At 36.0% G+C, this 18,398-nt stretch overlaps 1 protein-coding gene across 2 annotated transcripts in view; it reads right to left on the reverse strand.

The window, feature by feature from the left end:
* Positions 1 to 18,398, reverse strand: part of NKX2-1 (NK2 homeobox 1) — a 66,145-nt gene that overhangs the window by 39,827 nt on the left and 7,920 nt on the right. Inside the window, exon 4 of one of the 2 annotated variants that reach the window (XM_072629743.1) lies at positions 12,999 to 13,060. The exons of the other annotated variant lie outside the window; for it this stretch is intronic. The gene's annotated coding sequence lies outside the window, so the exon portion shown is untranslated. The remainder of the gene's footprint in view (positions 1 to 12,998; positions 13,061 to 18,398) is intronic. 2 annotated transcript variants of the gene reach the window in all.

The raw sequence follows: 18,398 nt of genomic DNA on the forward strand, positions 1-18,398 counted from the left end.
ACTTCCAAAACTCTCTGTAATGATATACAAGTTGATCTAGAAAAGAGTTAGGAAGCAAAATCACAATTAAATTTTAATGAAGTGGCCCTCAGATTGAAGATACATGACAATTTCAGATGTTAGTAAAGAGGTCTCCCTCACCTTTCCATAGGATCCTACTACTTGCAGAGACTAAAATAAAGGAAACCCTCCAACACACCAAGGGCACAAATCTATACTTGGAGGTAAATAGAAACTGATGTCAATATTTTTTCCCTTTAAGGTACCTAGTTTATTTTTAAAACTACATGTTTTTAGTTTAAAGGAAATGGAATATAGATATAATGTTGCTTGAAATTTAACAGCCTAAGAAAAAAATCCTTTGCCAGAATCATGGCATATACTGTACTGGACATAGTATCTCTAGTACTCCATAGTCAGTTTTAGCTAGTGATGGCCTTCTTAGTCAAGCTCACATTTTCCATTTGAAAGACAGTCTACCTTAAGACTCTATAAAATAAAACATTTAACTTCAAGAGCTGAAACCAAGAATTTGTTTGGGGCTTTCAAGATCTTTTGTCCTGTTGTATAAAGATACTAAGCTGTAGAAGGTAAAAATGAGGACAGGTACCAAATACAGTGGCATAACTATTGTGAAGTAGTTGTTCTGTGCATGATATATATTATTCCATAAATCAGGTCCAGATAACCTCCCTGATGTACACTTACTGCTCTATCAGGTCCAATAATCAAACCTCTTTGCTGTGCCCCACCATTCTCAAAACCTGATTCAGGTCCGAGGGGAAAAGTCTTTCTTGGAGGTAAGGTCTGGTGACAGGAAGGGAATAAAAGTCATCGAAGTGGCTCAGTGGATAGCACACTGATCCTGGAGTCAGGAAAAATTGAGTTCAAATCTCACCTCAGATACTTACTAGTTGTGTCACCCTGGGCAAGTCACTAGAGAAGGAAATAGCAAACCACTCCATTATATTTACCAAAAAACCCTGTGGACAGTAATGGATGCTATGACTGATGGGCTCATGAAGAATGGGATGTGACTAACCAACAAAGAAATGAAAATAAAAGATAAATATAATTCCTACAACTGACTTAACTATCAAAATTCTTAGGTATACTTTTTAATCTGAGGTCATGGGAATGCTGATGTAAGAGGTCCCCTGACACCTCTCACTTGAGATGTTTGAGAAATCTTATAGCAGTGACATCATTGAAAGCCAAATAGAAGCTTTAGTTTTCAAACTAATTTCAGATAAATTCTTTCCTCACTTGCAAACCTACCTTATGCTAAGATTGAATACCTGTTTCAAAGAACTAAACATACTTCCATATGTTATCATGCTCTTTTAACCATAGAGTCGAAAGAGAAAATTTCGTTGCTCTAGTATATCATTTAGGGGCAGCTAGGTAGAGCAGTGAGTAGAACACTGGACCTGGAGTCAGGAAGACCTAACTTTAAATTTGGCCTCAGAAACTTTTTAGCTATGTAACCCTGGGCAAGTCACTTCACCCTGCTTGTCTCAGTTTCCTCATCTGTAAAATGACCTTGAAAATAAAATAAAAAAAAAACGTTCCATTATTTTTGACAAGAAAACTTCACATAGTGTCACAAAGAGTCAGACAAGACTGAACAAGAGTATACCACCTAATATTCTTTTTGATGATTGAATCTCCTATAAGGCAAATATAATCTTTGAAAAATCAGTGGATCAAATTATGTGATACATCAGCAACAGAAATGAAACATGTTCTCTATTTCTCCTGTGAAAAGTGAGGATGCTGGTTTGGTGAAGTAAATTCAGTACTATCATTTGGAAAAGAAAAAAAAATTCTTGAGCATTTACTTGGGAATGGTCAGGTTGTTATAAAGCCTGCGACTGAGATCACACAGTGACTTTCAGTCTCAAAAATAGCATGGTTTTGGGTTTGGTTTTTTTTTTTTTTTTGAATAGTGATATGTCACAATTTGAATGACTTTTTAGGAAGAATGAAACTTGGACATATTCACCAGAAGAGGTAGACATCAAGCAAAAGGGATAAGGCATTTACACTGGGGAAAGAGCCAAAGACAAGTTTAGTAGAAGATGTGTGAATCTGGGTATGTGGAAGTATTACAAACTGGCAAATCAATCCCCAGGAGAAGAGAGGTCTTAAGTGATTTCTATTGGATAAGATTTGTGATTTCCTTCCCATTTCAGACTTCCTTCCTGTAGTACAGCAGGTGTTGAAATAACTTTTGTAGGAATTTCAAGTCTAAAATGTAAAAAAAAAACCAAACCTCTAAGTATTCTACAAAATAGTAAATCCTTGAGCATATTTTGCATGGAAATTTAGCTCCAATATATGTATGTACACACATACATTTATTTATACATGTAGGCATTATGGTATCATCTCACTCTTTATCTGTGTGCTTTGGTAGGAAGGTTTAGAGAGAAAGGACAGAAATTATGGTCCTACCATCTTCCACTTTCTCATCATCTAAGCCTTGACTATCATCATTCCGATCCATCTAGAATTTGGGGATTTTGTTCCCTTCTCCTTCCCCCACCCCCAATAAAACCAGGAGGGAAAATGTGCTGACAATCTTAATCTACCTTTAGTTGGAAAATACTACAACTTTAGGATTTTATGAACAAATGAAAAAACTAGAAACTCTATGAGGTGTTATATGGATTTTTGCTGTGTCTTTGTACACTTAGACCAGACCCACCTTTTGATTTTCTTAAAGGATTAACAATCTACTCCTGCTGAATTCACTGTGCTGACTCTTGGTAAAAACTTCAATTAATGATTTGAGTTATAGGGGAATAAAATGAGTTCTTTTTGCATATTTGTAACATAAGATCTTTTCCATTATGTGTTGTGAATATCCTCTCCCCTTACTACTTAAAAGAATTTAGAAGATTACTCACCATTTAAAGTTGTTTAAACTATAAGGGACAAATTGATCATCTAATTTTTAAATGCTTTTCCTCCTTTTATAATTTAGATGACTAATGTCTGTCTACACTCTTTACAAGTATGTTAATGTAATGATAGTATAATTTTGAAATTTTTTTAATTATGGGTTTTTTTAAATCTCACGTCTAGACACATTCTAGAAGAATAAAAAAGAAAGTATACCATCAATCTAAAATTTTGTATTGCTAGCCTTCTTCAATTGTAAACTATGATCTTTCCTCTTCTTTTTAGAAACTGCTAAAAATAAACCCTCCTCATATGAATAGAAACCAATGCAGATATCTTTATCAGTAGTTAGTCTACTTTTAATAATATCTACAAGAAAAATTTATGGATTTAATTTAATTGATGACATCTAATTATAGACTTAAAAACTAACTGCTATGTATGAATGATTATATGATAAAGAGAAAATCCCTGAATACAGAAAAAAAACAACAACTAAGTGATCTAAACATTTCCAAGCTAACATTTTATTGATAAAAGGAGATTGATGAGGTAATTATTTGTAACCAATCATAACCCAAGTATTCTTTGACTTTTCACTATCACTTTGCTAGTAACTTATCACTAGTGTAAAGTTTGGACTCCAACACCTCCAAGTTCATATATGTCAAAAACCTTTTTTTCTCCTTGTGGTGGGGTAGGATAGGAAACATTTATACTCTGATGTTTTATTTTCTTATGTATATAAAAGTCAGATAGTCAATAGGACCTGTCCTATTGATTTTTAGAGAAGTAGATGTTTAGTTATCTCAAAAGTAAAAAAAAAATAAAAAACAAAAAAACTAAGCTGTTTAAATCTCTATTATACTCAGTTCCCTAATAGTGGATATGCTCCAAAGTTGCCTTTAAACTTCTTGCTTTTCTGTTAATATTCATCTTGGAAACCAATTACTATTTACTCTTCCTTGAACTTTTTCTCCAGTTAGCAGTATGAATCTTATTTCCTCAACGTCCATTTGAAGAATAAGTATGTCCAATAGTTAATTCTGAAGAGAAATCACTTAAAATTTCCTTTAACTGAATAATTTCTTATCAGTTCTTTGCCTGCTTCTAAATCATGAGGAATAAACCCTCTGGTTCTATTCTATATGGAGCAGCTCAAGGACCAGAAATTGCTCAGTGAGTGTAGTTGAATGGCTGCTGTTACTTTTAAAAAAATAATCTAATTTTTTTTTAAGATGCCATTCATGGAATGACCAAATCACAAAATTTTTATTTGGGATATACCTTAGTAGACATCTATCTAGTCCAACCTGTAACTGAAAATTCATCTACCTAGTGAATGTTCACCTGTCCTCTGCTTAAAGGAACCCATTTCTCCCAAAAGTAGCCCATTTCACTTTTGGATAGATCTGATTGTTAGGAAAGTTTTTCTAATATGTGACAAGCCTAACAAGACTTGCTCCAACTTCCACCTATTTCTCCTGTCTCTACTCTCTTGGGTCACATAGAAGAAAACTAATCCCTCTTCCACATGGTCCTTCAAATTGCTAGAGTACTGCTATCATAGCCCCCAGTTTTTCCTTCTCCAGGCTAAACATGGCTAGTTCCTTTGAATGATATGTGCTGTGTAATCAAGTCCCTTCACTATTTCACTAACCCTCCTCTGTACACTTTTCAGTTTATCATCTCCTTCCTAAAATATAACATTAGAAGTGGGCACAATTCTCCAGATGTGATCTGACCATGGCAGAATACACTGGTATCATCACATTCTTATTTCTAGAAGCTCTACTTCTCAATGCCAATTTTCATTAATTCTCCAATAATGCCTATTACTCCTTCCAACAAAACATGTGCTCTGAAAAGTAGCCAAAGGAATGACTAAATTGTTCGCAGTAGGTTAGAGGTGCCAGCTCTGATTGTCACTCACAGTGACACATGATTGTCACTGCTTATTACAGAGAGACTTACTAAAAGGAAAATAAAAACATTCTATACATTTTAAGCTTCTGTACATTAGAAGAATATACATTATACATAAATTCTATACATTTTAACCTCTACAATTTCTAAAATGGTTGACAACTTTAAAAGGATATATACTCCATTACTTGTAAATCTGACATACAAATTATCTGCATTAAAGTGAATATTTCATGTTACTCAGTGGCTGTGAAGAAATCATACGGTTTTTAAATGTTTCTATTACCAAAAAAAATGTCTTCTTAGGTAATAAAATTTACTGTTGCCACCACTATATTGAAACTATTATAATTTCTACTCAAATGCAGCACTCTTACAAATTTAGGATTGATTTAGACTAGTGATTCTCAGTCAGGAAATCCTGATATACTGATAAATTTCAAAAACAGGTCATTCATTATTTATTCATTCAATGGGCAAACATTTGTTAAGTAGATATCAGGTGCTTAGGAAGATACTATGTTTAGATAAGATATAGTTTCTGTCCTCATGGAAACTACCTAGATAAGGGATTACAATATTACTAAAATAAGACTCTTCTTTTATCATTGCACACCTTCTTTCCAAGTTTTCCCAAGATTCTAAGTTTGGAAGGGGGTGATCTCTGTAACAGTACTCCTTCTTCTCACTGTATCACCCCTCCCCCCAAAATACACACATACATTCCTATATATATACATGTATATATATATATATATAAGCTATATATATAACTTAGTACAGTTGCTGACTTAGAAATATCAGTGACACATCATGCTCTGTTCAGCTACTCAGTGCTGCTCAGGATTTGTACAGGACTTAATATTTGCAAAGTTCTTTCTCATTCAATAATAATTATTATTTGCTAGTAAAGGCATATTCAATTTTCATTACAATAGTTGCAAGCTGTAATATAATAATAATGTCTACTATACTAGACAAGTTGAAAAGGGAAGTCTAATTTAAAAACAAGCAATTAATTAGTTTATGATATAATGTACAGAAAACCAGGCTCCAGTAGGAAACACCTCTGTCCACTTTGCTCTTCTGGTATATGCTGGATGTGTGAATGTTGGCAAGTTAACCTTTCCCTGCCATAATTCTATTTGAATAACTGTTGCCCATCTGAATTGATAGAATGAATTTCCTTACTAGTTGCTCCCTACAGCAATGAAATCACAAGTCCATGTCAAACAAACCGAAAATGTAAAGCAGTAATACACAGCCACCTCCCTAAACAAAAGAATCCAACCCAAATAGATTTTGGAGCTTCTAGTAACAAAGCATTGCTTTTATTTATATTATTTGCTGTATTATTAACTGAGAAAAGTAACTCAAGTAGTTCAAAAATCTAGATAAACAACAACTAGGAACAAATATGTTTATCAATGGAAAGAAGGAAACTAGATTCTTACCTTGCCTCCTCAATAAAAGGGAGGTCTGATGAGAAAAAATTTAATGAATTAAGCAACCTATAAAGAAGTATGTTTAAGGAAAAGTCTATTAAACAATCTAACTTTTTGGCACTCACCCAAACTTTGAAGCCTGAGAAAACAAGAGGCAAACTTCAGACCTTTATAAAAGTCTGACTACTCCCCTTCTTTTCCATTCCCCCCTCGCCCATCTCCAGAAGTCTGGAAGAGAGCACTTTGCTGACTAATGGTGGAACTTAGCACTCTATGGATCAGTGGGCAGTATCTCCTATCCAAACAAAACACTGACCTGGGGCCTGTAGCCACCTGAGAGGTAAAAGAGAGAATAGAGAAGGAACAAGACAGAGCACTGAAACATGAATATGGGGCTGTTGGAGCATGAGAGAGCAAGGGAGGGCCCTTGGACCTGCAAACCCTTGCAGGCAAGGTGAGTGAGGAGTAGGAACAAGTAGGCAGACAGGATGCGGCTAAGCATTACAAAAGGCTTGTGCGGTAGCAGGAAGGGGGTCTTGAAGGCTGTTGAGTATGGACTGAGGGGCCCCCAGTGAATGTCGGTGCGAAATGCAGTTGGGATAGGGGCACAGCTTTTCTCTGGCCGGCTTTGAGAATTCCGAAGGCCTAAACAGGTCTGGTGTCAAAACAGCATCACTGTCATAAGTAAAATGCGAAAATTCCCCAAAATAAACAACTGAGTGTGACCACCATTTCTTTCCCGCCCCACCTTTGTGGTGATTTATATTAAAGAGTGTGGGAAAACTAAATTTTCCAAGTAGCTGCATCTGGCCTGGCCAAGAATTTTGAGGGATGAATACACAGACTCGGCTACCATCTCTGTAATTCATACTCTTTATGTTAAAAATTAGTTATTTAAAATCTCTAAATGGTAGGTTAGAAGAGTTAAGTACACAAATAGTTTCTGATTTGAAGTCCCCCCCATCTTTCAAGATCCTCCCGCTCCCACCCCATATACGCATTCTTATTCCCTCTCCCCTCTACCCAAGCTTCAAAAAAAAAAAAGAAAAAAAAAGTAATCGAAAGTATGAAGAAGGGCAGGCGGTGGGTTCTCTTTCTGACAGCTCTGGGAGCTCGCGGGCAGACGTGGAAGCTTAGAACTAGGGCTGGAGAAGCAGGCGGGCTGCGATCAGGAAAGAGGAAAGCTGTTGCCTAAGTTGCAGGCTCAGAGGGCAGAGAGGCGAGGACTTACAGTCAACCGGGCTACGAACTGCTACTTTTAAAAACAAAACAAAACACACACACACACACACACACACACACACAATCGCACTACATAGATTATTTTGGAACTAGCATTGAGTAACCTAAATCCAGCGGAGAGAAAAAGCCACACGCTTCGGTACTTTAAGGAAAGTGCCAATCGTTTGGGAAGAAGAGAAAAAAAACAATGCTGAAAAACAGATAGTTGAGTTGTGGTACTGACTGGCGGCGTGAGCTTCTCTGAGGGATGATATGGGAAGAGGGTAGGTATAGACAGACGTGGCGCCGGAGGAAAAGAAGTGAGATTGAGAAGAAGCCGTAAAAGCGTGCTCCATCCCAACCCGGACTCCAGATCTATTTGGGACCATTATGATGTAGTTTTCTCCCAGTGACTCGAATTAAGTTCCCTACGATTTATATCCAGTAAAAGTGGAGGATAGCGGAAGAAAAGGGAGTTATTTAAAGGGGTCGCGAGGAGGAAAGAACCACACAAGAGAGATTTTAAAATGCCATCACCAAAGTTTCATTCCTGTAGGTCTGACTTTAAAGTTTTTTTTTTTAATAGGGGGAAGGGGAGGAGGAGGTCTATATTCCTCTACTTTTAATTGAAGTAAACACAGTGTAACAAATCCTAACTCAAATATGATTGCGGTGAGATTAGGGTCTAATTGCTTAGGGTTCAGGTGGAATCTGCGGACTAAATCCTACAGGGCCAATCTGAATTTCACAATCATTCTGTCAAAAGGAGAACGATGAGAGCCCACACGCTTCCTAACAAGTCATTTTTAACAGTTACAAGCTTCTCACAAAGACCACACAGGGAGTCTAAGAGATGCAAATCTAATCTCTGGTCATTCTACAGGGCTTCCACAAAGATGTGCTAAACCCTAATAGAAAAGAAATCAGTTCTCTGTCACTAGCCTCTGGTAAAATCTATTAGGGATGTACAGGGCTGCTATCTACAGCAGTTGCTATAAAGGTTAAGGACAAGTACAAATAAAAAGGACCCCATTTCTTTTTGGTGTGAAATACATGGAGAAGCTAACCCCAAATGAGTTCAATGCACAGCTCCACATTCAATTTTGTGATGGAGATGGGAAAAAGAAAAAAAAGAAAACGAACAGAGAATTTATGGATTTCAGGAGATAAACAGTTTTTCCCTAAAACTGAGAAATATTTATTTTTTTTAAAAATCACGAAAAAACAAAAAGATGTAAGGACATGAAAGGACTGGTGGTGGTAAAGATTACACATTTCCCTAAATGGTCGGAAGCATATCCTTAGTAAGTTACTGTAACTCCCACAGGCAGAAGAAAACCAGTCTCTAGACTGAATTTTAGATGTTCGAATCACTCTAGCAGGCACGATCTTCTTTTCCAATCAAACCAGTTTCTGAAGGTAAACTACCTACCTAGTGTCCTCATCTAAGACGATAGAAGTAAAAAGGTCGCCTCCCTACAGGGCAAATACCACCCCCTTGACACTTTGACACACTGTTTTTTTTTTTCTTTTTTTTTTTAAATTTCCCAGCCATATGTCACTCAAGCTAAAGAATTGCACTCCCTTCAGAATGAGCTGAAAAGATGGTTGAGAGAGTCTAGCTGGCTTCCTCTCTCTCTGTTCCCCACAGCCTCTTCATAGTAAGCCTAGGCAGTGCAGATAGGGACAGAAAACTATGTTAGCTTTCCCGAGTGCGCGGGTAGGGGGTAGGGGAATTGGAAGTTGGTGGGGGGAAGGGTATAAGTGTCTCAGATTTCGGCAGAGATTCAAGGCTACTCAATCTTTGCTTTCTCTGAAGTATCACTTCTGAAGTAACTTGTGGGGGGCGCCGGGGGGAGGGGGGAGTACGAGGGTGCTAAATTTTAGAAAACATTGCTTCATCTGTCTGTATAGTTATTAAAAAATGTATTGAAGTAAAACTTCTGAATTAGATTGACTCGGTTTACATTTTATGACTCAATGCAGAACCAGATAGAAACCTTTAAATAATTCTATACATAGTCCCTGGAAAAAAAAAGAAGTGTATTTTGGTTGTTATTTACTCAGATTCAGTTATTATCGGCAGACCAAATCAAAGCGTTCAGTGGCAATATTTTTAAAACACTTAGCAAAAATACTTGAGTAAATCTATTATGAAGGAAGGAAAGCTCTGGATTTAGGATGGTTTTTTTTTTTCCCTTGACCAAAGCCAGTGTCCTTTCTTTAGTTTACCACTCACCCATCTTCCTTCAATATTGGTCATTCAGTTTCCAATTCTGTTCAATTCAATATACATTTGTTTAGAGCTTAGATTATAACACAATTAGCTACAAAAAGGGTACTAGTCTAGGTTGGTAGAGGGAGTTTCTGGAAATCACAAGTTCAGTGTCTCTAAAGTTTACTGTATGTAAAAAGTCCCCACTTAACCAGCAGGCCTAAGGCCTAAAGATTGATTCTCCTGGGAGAAATAAATGTATTTCTCTGAAAAATGCTTTTGTTTCTGGAAGTGATTTCAATAAATTAGAATTCAGATGCAAACTACTTTGAGGACTCTAAAAACTAAGGGATGAAAAAACCACTTCTACCCAAAATCAGGAAAGTATCTCTTTCAGATCCCATCCCTTGAATTTTTTCTTTCTTTTTAAACATTTTAAAATCATAATCAATGAGGAGTTAAAATTCAAAAATTTCCCTAATAAATTCCCTTCAGGCATTAAACTTCTCTCATACCCAACACTTCCAAAGCAAAATTACACAAATGAAAGATTGAGATGCATCAATTTTGAGGGGTTGGGATGATGCCATTTCTTTCTCTCCAAGCCCTCTCAATACTGAGAAACCAAAGATGTCCTCTCCTAGTTAGGGTAAAAAAAAAGTTAGCCTTCTCTTTGCCCAATACAGAACACTGAGTTCTCAGCATAAGAAGATAGTTTCATTGAAGTTTCTGAAAGATATTCAAATTAGCTTCTTTCTCATTTCCTACCTTCACTTCCTCAAGTATCAAACATTTTCCTCTTCAACCTGGTGGGAGGAGATGTGAGTTAATAAGTTCAGCTAGGGCTAGAAAGATCAGGACTGGGTTTTCTGGAAATCACAAGGACCAGTACAGAGGATACATTTGAAATTGTTGGATCCCTAAGAAGATAGAGGAGGGTCTGAATCACTAGTCATGAAACCCTTCATGGTCAATACATGGAAACAATAAAAGCATACCAAGGAATTTTATATTTCTTTCTCATTTCCTTCATTGACCAAATGACTTACTTCTTGCCATCAGTTGTCATTAATTTACTTCTTCCAATTCTTTCTCTCTTTTTCCATTTATATTAGCTTTACCCTTCTTCTATCCCTGCTAACAATTTAACTAAGTTCTTGTGTTTGTCTCAGGGGCTATTCCATTTTAACTGATCAGTACATGAAACCTTAGTTGTCTGTCTAAATATTTACAGATCAAAATAAAATTTACATGATGGCGCTTCAAGAAGAGATAGCTGGCTAATGAAGGATAAGTGTAAAACTAAAGTTCTTCATCCCTGAAATAAGAGAATGGAAATAAATCAGAAAAGACAGATAAAAGGAAGAATTGAAATATAGAAAATGAAGCTGAACTGATATTATTTATTACATATGCAAGAAAGTCCCTAGGTAAAACAACTGGCACTTAATATATGGTCACAACTACTTAATGTATTTCTACTGGAATAATATTCTCATAGAAGTATAGAGAGAACTTTCCTCACAATTGCACTGTAAGATTAGTGCAAGTAATTCTATCCTTAAAAGTACAGATGAGGAAACTGAGACTCAAAGAGGTTAAATGATGAGGCCTCATAACTCCAATAAGTATTGAGCGCACGCAGGTATTTCTGACTCAAGTTCAGTCATCCTTCCACTACATTACAGAATATATGTATTTTGTGCTTTTTATTACCTAGTGTATATTACATACACCCCAAAATGTAAATGCGCTATATACTACTCATGTATGTGTAGGAGTATGATATGTGGTCATTTGGTTCAGTGTATTAGAACTTAGAGTTGAAATGGAGGATAAGAAATCATAAACTTCCTCTGACACAAGGCTAAAAATGTACTGAGTTGATTTGAAAATTTATGACTGGAAGGCAATTATTATAGCATAAATACGTGGATTCAGAAAAGTGGCTTGTCTCAGCTCAACTGCTTCACTGTAGTTTGATTTTAGGAAAGTCATTCAACCTTTCTAAGCTAAAGATTTCTTATCTGTAAAATGGGACTGTCAAACTTGGTCTTATCTAATTGTTGGGAGGATAAAATCAGATAGCATATCCTTTCCAAGTAAAACATGCATTTTTTATAAAGACTAAATGCTGCAAAGTCACCAGCTCCTATCAACACTCTCAACAAGGAGTAGGATCAGTCCAGAGAGTATGAATTTATTTGAGCAAATCCATCACCTTTGCCCAACAAACAACCCTAAGCTTATCCTCCCCAGAGAGAGAGTCAATACTTTCATTTTTATCATACATGGAACAGTTCTTCTCCATATGTGAATGTAAACACAACAAAAATATTTTAAATTATCTACATGCAACCAAGGATGCTGGAGCCTCGCCTCAGAGACAAGTGGATTTTGGGGTGCAGTCACTCTGAATTCTGAGAATCTAAATCTGCTAGACGGTGGCTGTGGATATAATTTACTACTTCCAACCACTCTCCAACAGATCAGAGTCTTCAGACAAACCCTCTAACCCTAGCCCTCTAACCATTACTATCCTCACCAGTGCTCGCTGAGAATAGGTAGACATTCTGCCAAGGTAAGTATAAAGGCAATCCAGATTAAAAAAAAATTAAAAACTACTACAGGAAACTCACTGCTGTAGGCAATCTACAGGACCTGTGCATTAAAGAAATTTGTACTCTTGTTCTCTCCAATATCTACGTGCATCTGTGAACCAATGTTCTTTACACACACACACATACACACACACACACATACATACATACATACATACATATATATATACATATATATATATAAAGAGAGAGAGAGAGAGAGAGAGAGAGAGAGAGAGAGAGAGAGAGAGAGAGAGAGAGAGAGCTCCAAGAAAAAAAAAAGATCCATTGAATTGCTGTGAGAAAATATTTTAACACTTTCTGTTTAACTAAGAGATCTAGGGTCAGGTAGGTGGTTGATTGTGGTGATAATAGAATGTTTGGTTCCCAAGCAAGAATATGGTTCCCAAATACCGCCTCTTATTAATAACAGTGGCTTTTAAAACAAGTTTTCTACAGAAGTTAACAAACAGCGGAGTAGGAATTAGGCACAAATTTTTATTTCTTTCTGATTTACACACATTTTCCCCCCTGAACTACAATACCATTATTATCTTGATCATTAAAAAAGGAGGGAAGAAAGAGAGAAAAGAGGGAAGGAAAGAATGAAGGAAAGAAAGAAGAAAAGAAGGAAAGAGAAAAAGAAAGGAAAAATATAGTGACATCTAAGTACTCCTCATTTACCTTGAGGATTCCAGTTCCAGATGTTTGATGAATGACTTCCCTTTTAAATCACAGAAGAGTCACTATTAAACAAGAATACATACTATTAGACTGTGCATCAATTAAGAAGCGAGTTCCTCAACTATGACTCTGAGGAAGTGGAGGGCCAAGTCTATCTCTTCACAAAAACTGGGGAGATTCCCTCTGTAGATGTTTTTTTTTTTTAAAGGATACTATATGCTATTGTATATGCTCGAAAAATAAAATTTCACATCAAGTTTTTAATATTCAGTGTGCCTTGAATCATAGAAACAGTACAATACAATGTTCTATTTAACTCAGAAAAAGCAAAATAAATAGCAAGGGTGCTTTAAAATTAAAAAAAAAATTCTTAATCTTAGTGAAAACTTGTTCATTTTTCATTCTTTGCCTTTTCATTCTCAGAAATTACTGTTTCTATGATTGTATTCTCCACTGATTTGTGTTTAACACTGAGATGAAGTAGCCCAGAAAAACAAGATGCAATTAAATGTGGTCTCAGAATATTATTTCAACTGTTTGCAACTGAATGTCTTTTTAGACTATGAAATTAATTAATATGATGATCAAGGAGAAGATAGAATTCTGTAACATATCTTGGCTAAAGGGTTTGTATTGGTGTTTATATATGCTGGAAGGGTAAAGTGCATAGCCATGTCTAAAGGAGGGTGGGGAGTTCAAACAGGAAAGGATGGAAAACAACTTCTGAATTCCTGTCTCCAAACTTTTGACAACCTCCTGACTCAACATTGGGGTTACTATAATTGACCTCTTTTTCTGTCAACTATATCTCTTGAAAAATCATCACTGGGTTGCTGGAAATCTCTTGAGATAGAAAGGCAAACCCATCACTTTGTCAGACTCTGAATGTTTCTCAAGGGACCTTTTCTTTTCTTTCCTTTCTCTACCCCCCTCCCCATCATCCAATTCCCAGCCCCCAAAGAGGACTCCGAACAGTGTCAGGACTGCCTGTACTCTTTCAGTTTGCATCTGTGTATGGTCCCTGCTATTTTTAGCCCCTGTACAATGTTCTTCAGGCGGCACTTACTTTAAAAACAAGTTAGCATTTTCCACAAAATGATTTACCCAGTGTACTCTTGATTAAATGACTGTTAACCCTAAGAGACGAGAAGGACAATCAACATGCTTTTTTCAATCACCATTCTTTCATTTTTTTTTCCACCAGGGAGTCTCACTGTGGGTCAAAGCTTTGCTTTCTAAAGCAATTAAGTCATATTTTCAAAAAGAATATTAGATTAAAAATACATCGTGATTAAAGCACAATGTAAAGGGTCTGAAACTGGAAGAAAATATTGAGTGCTTGTCTACAGATTCTATCACCTATCATCTGTTCTGAATGCATTCTGAATCTTTCAGTGTGTCCAGCTCTTATGATTGCAAATGGCCCTGTTTTCAAATGGAAATAAGACTCCCAAACTGATTATGTGTATTGAATCGGAATCACTTACTAGATGCTCTTGTTTAAAATGTATTGGGGGGGGGGGGGGGGAATGGGAGATGATGGCTGCAGACCTCTGTATCCAGCTCCTTCTCATCTCAGGGAGGTCGATCTATTTTGCAACTTTTTGCCATCTGACCATGTTTCAGCTAGATAATTACGAAACCTTTGTGTTACTGGCCCAACATTCAGCAATGGATATACATACACAACATTTCTGGTATTCAACTCCCAGTTTTCTCACTAAAATCACCATCCACTCAGAATGCATATACATAAATATAATGTGCTCACACCCTGCCCTAACACATAGCAAAACCCCACAAACAAAACCCTACATATTGTACTGCTCAACTTGCCAGAACTCAATCTTTCTGTCTTCATCTCTCTCTGTGTGTCTCTCTGTTTCTCTCTCTCTTCTCTTTTCTTCTCTTCTCTCTCTCTCTCTGTCACCTTCCTCATCTTTCAATGCTTACATAATTATTTACAGATTTGCATACACTCATAACCACCCGCCGTAGTAGAAGAGCAAAATTAAAATATATAGTAAAATTAACTCCTTAATTAAAAAAAAAACATTAAATCATTTCAAGTATATTTAACAATTAGCTCTGTTTGAATTAATGATATCTGTGTATTCATATTTTCAATTGGCCATATATCAAGAATACATAAGAATCTGCATGTTATAGTTTATCTCAGAAAAATATTTTTCTCCTTAGTCCAACAAAGTTCTATATCTATGTAAACATAATATTACATGAGTGTGTGTTTGAATGAATCACATTTAGACCATTTTGAATTTGAAATGAGTCCAACAGAAAATGTGTGATGTTACAAGCAGATACTGGTGTTTTATCTTAAGTCTGATTTCTGTGTGAACACTAGGGTATGACACATTCCGTATAATGATTACAGGCAGTGCTTATGTGTATACTCATGCAGGCACAATCAATTCTGCACTGAGATTGAAAGAGAAAAGTGATCCAAGCTCCAGCTTTGACCTACTGTTCTTAGTGGTTGTATGTAAAATGTTCAATGAGTATTCTTTCAAAGTGTATACATTATATGTATATATATATGTATGTATGTATACATACACACATATACATATATACATATATATGTGTGCATTTGTTTGCATTTGGTACTTGCATACTATTCATTTTTGAGTTTTTTCAGAAACAGGAAAAAATGTCCTCAACTGAGGACACCCAAATCTATACTATCCCAGCATGATTCATGTAGTAGTATGATATGGGAGATAGGTTAAGTAACAGCTTCTGTAATCTCCTCTGTTTAGTTTATGTTCAACTTGGTCCCTAAAAAGGCTTAAATTTTCTATCTCATGAACTAAATAAAAGCTAGGACTACAAAGAATTATTAACTCACCCAGAGGACACTCATCTATCCATACACACACACACACACACACACACACACACACACACACACACACACACACACACACACATTTCAGAGCTATTATCATTTCTTCTTGTAGTTTGTCTTGTTAGCCTCTAAAGCAATAGTGAGAAGCTACTTCCAGAAGAACAAAAACCTTGGGTATTTTCATGCCATTTAGGTAATCCCAGTGTTTATATTTTTGTGCTCACAAGTACGTATCTACACTGGAGAGGTTAAAATCAGTAACAGGGAAATTAGTAACAGACTCGCTGATAAAATCCTTATATTTCTACAGTTTGGAACACGCTGCCAGAAATGGAATTGATGGGAAGGATGTGGAATTTTAAGGGAGAAATGGGAATGAATCATTTTGGTGATTTTCCTATCAGAAAGATCATTGGGCATAGTTCTTAAAACCTCAGACTAAGTACTGACTTTCCCATTCTATTCCTTTCTTTTAACCTCTGGTTCTTTCTTTCTAGTCTTCTCTCAGTAATCAAGGATAGTGAATAAATATATGCAAAGGGGGAGCATGCTGGGGACAAGCTAAAATACAAACAATATGATAATGAAAATCCACTGAAGTGGGTAAAGTAAGGAATTTCCTGAATCTAGGAATCCAAATGGAGAGACTAGGAGTAAGAAAAGTTTTGACCCTTTCTCATTTATTGGATGATAATAGAACCAGCAATTTTATTTCCCCTTTGGGGGAAGATAATGAGACATGTTGTTTTGTTAATCCAGAAGAAATATTTCTAATTCACTTCTCCTTGATATTTATTATATAATCATTATCCCACTTCAAAATAAACCTGTAAATGTGTGTGTTTTGGCATGTGACATCACAACACCTTTGTCATGTATTGATAGCCTCATCAGTCACTCTACCCACAATGTTTTGTGTGTTTAAGAACATATTTTAATGTTCCAAAAAATGCAAACCAATTTTATGAATGTCCACATTCCACAATACAATCCTGTCCTAATAAAAAGTTTAAAGTAGCCAAAAAATGCACCATAAGCATTTGAAAAATACTTGAAAATAAATTCAATTATATCAATTTCATATATGATTTCAAATATATCTTATTTTATTCAGTCTCTTATCTAAATGTTCTGAAAACTCACAGCCAATCATCTGAAACTGATTTATTGTTTTAAGAGAAAAATGCTTTACATTTGGGAATCTTTCACCTCCTTAAATAAATGCAAATACACACATGTATATACATTAAGTACCCATAGGTGACAGAGAATAAATCTTGAAGCCAAGAAAATTTGGGTTCAAGTCCTTCCTCTGACACTTAATGATGCTGCACAAGTCAAGTCATTTAAACTCTCCATGCTCTAGTTAACTTTCAAATATTGTTAAATATCAGGTGCTGATATGCATTGGTAGAGGAGATCACTAGATCATAGATTCAGAGCTGTAAGGGATTTTTAGAAGCAATCCTCTAGTTAACCAATTAGGGTACTGTTGACCGAAGATATAAGGAGACTTTTCTGAGAATTTAGGTCCTCAGACTCCAAGTATACTACTCTTTCTAATTTACTACTACACTAATTAAATCATAAGACAGAGACTATACGTACATCTTTCCAAAAGGAAAATTACTTACTATAATTATATTTGGTGAAAGGGACCAGACTTATGATTTCCTTTGTATAGGAATTCCCTCCTCCCACTCTGACTCCTGAGGAAACTATCTTTACCAGATCACCACCTTATCCATAAACTCATAGTTTTATCAAGTTGCCCTGGAGAGGTTAAGTGACTTGCCCAGGATTATTCAGCCAGTGTTTGTCAGAGGTAGAATTGAACCCAGGTCTTCCTGACCACAAGGCTGTCTCTATTATGGCAGACTTTTTAAGTGAACTCTAGGTATTTGAGTGATGGGGGGTGGAGGGGTCATGGTGCTAGTGGCTTGTGTGGGGGAAGGAGGGTGTTCACCATATATGTAGATAAAGAAGCAATAAAGTCCTGTCCTGGGATTTACTCTGTTCATTTCAGACACAAGAAAAATTGCAATCATGGAATGAAAAAAAAAATAAATATGTGAAGTGAAATTAAAACACTACATTTATAGAATTTCATTGAAATAAAAAAGTAATAAATACTTTGAAAACAGAGACCAGACGGTGTCTTAAAAAGAGATGAGGGCAGGGAGGAAAACAAATTTGCTTCTGAAGTTGTAGTATTAGGTCACTATCAGACTGAAATGAGCTCAACCACTTCAGCAACAACTCTGATAGAAAACAGAAAATAGCTCCCAAGTTTTGGATTGAGCACATCTTCTGTGTCTTTTAGGATTATGTGGGTCAAGTTCCCAACTATAATATCTATATCATCAGGTGACTATAATTATTATGACTAAAGATTCCAAAATTACCAAAGGAATTTGATAATAGATAATTCCCTCCTCCTAACTTTTTATTTAATTCCTGCAGAAATTTTCTGGTTGCACATTAAAGCAAAGTTTCACTCTGCTTGAATCATGGAAATCATGAAAAACCAA

The sequence above is a fragment of the Notamacropus eugenii genome, chromosome 1, assembly GCF_028372415.1.
Source record: "Notamacropus eugenii isolate mMacEug1 chromosome 1, mMacEug1.pri_v2, whole genome shotgun sequence".
In the NCBI taxonomy this organism is placed as follows: domain Eukaryota; kingdom Metazoa; phylum Chordata; class Mammalia; order Diprotodontia; family Macropodidae; genus Notamacropus; species Notamacropus eugenii.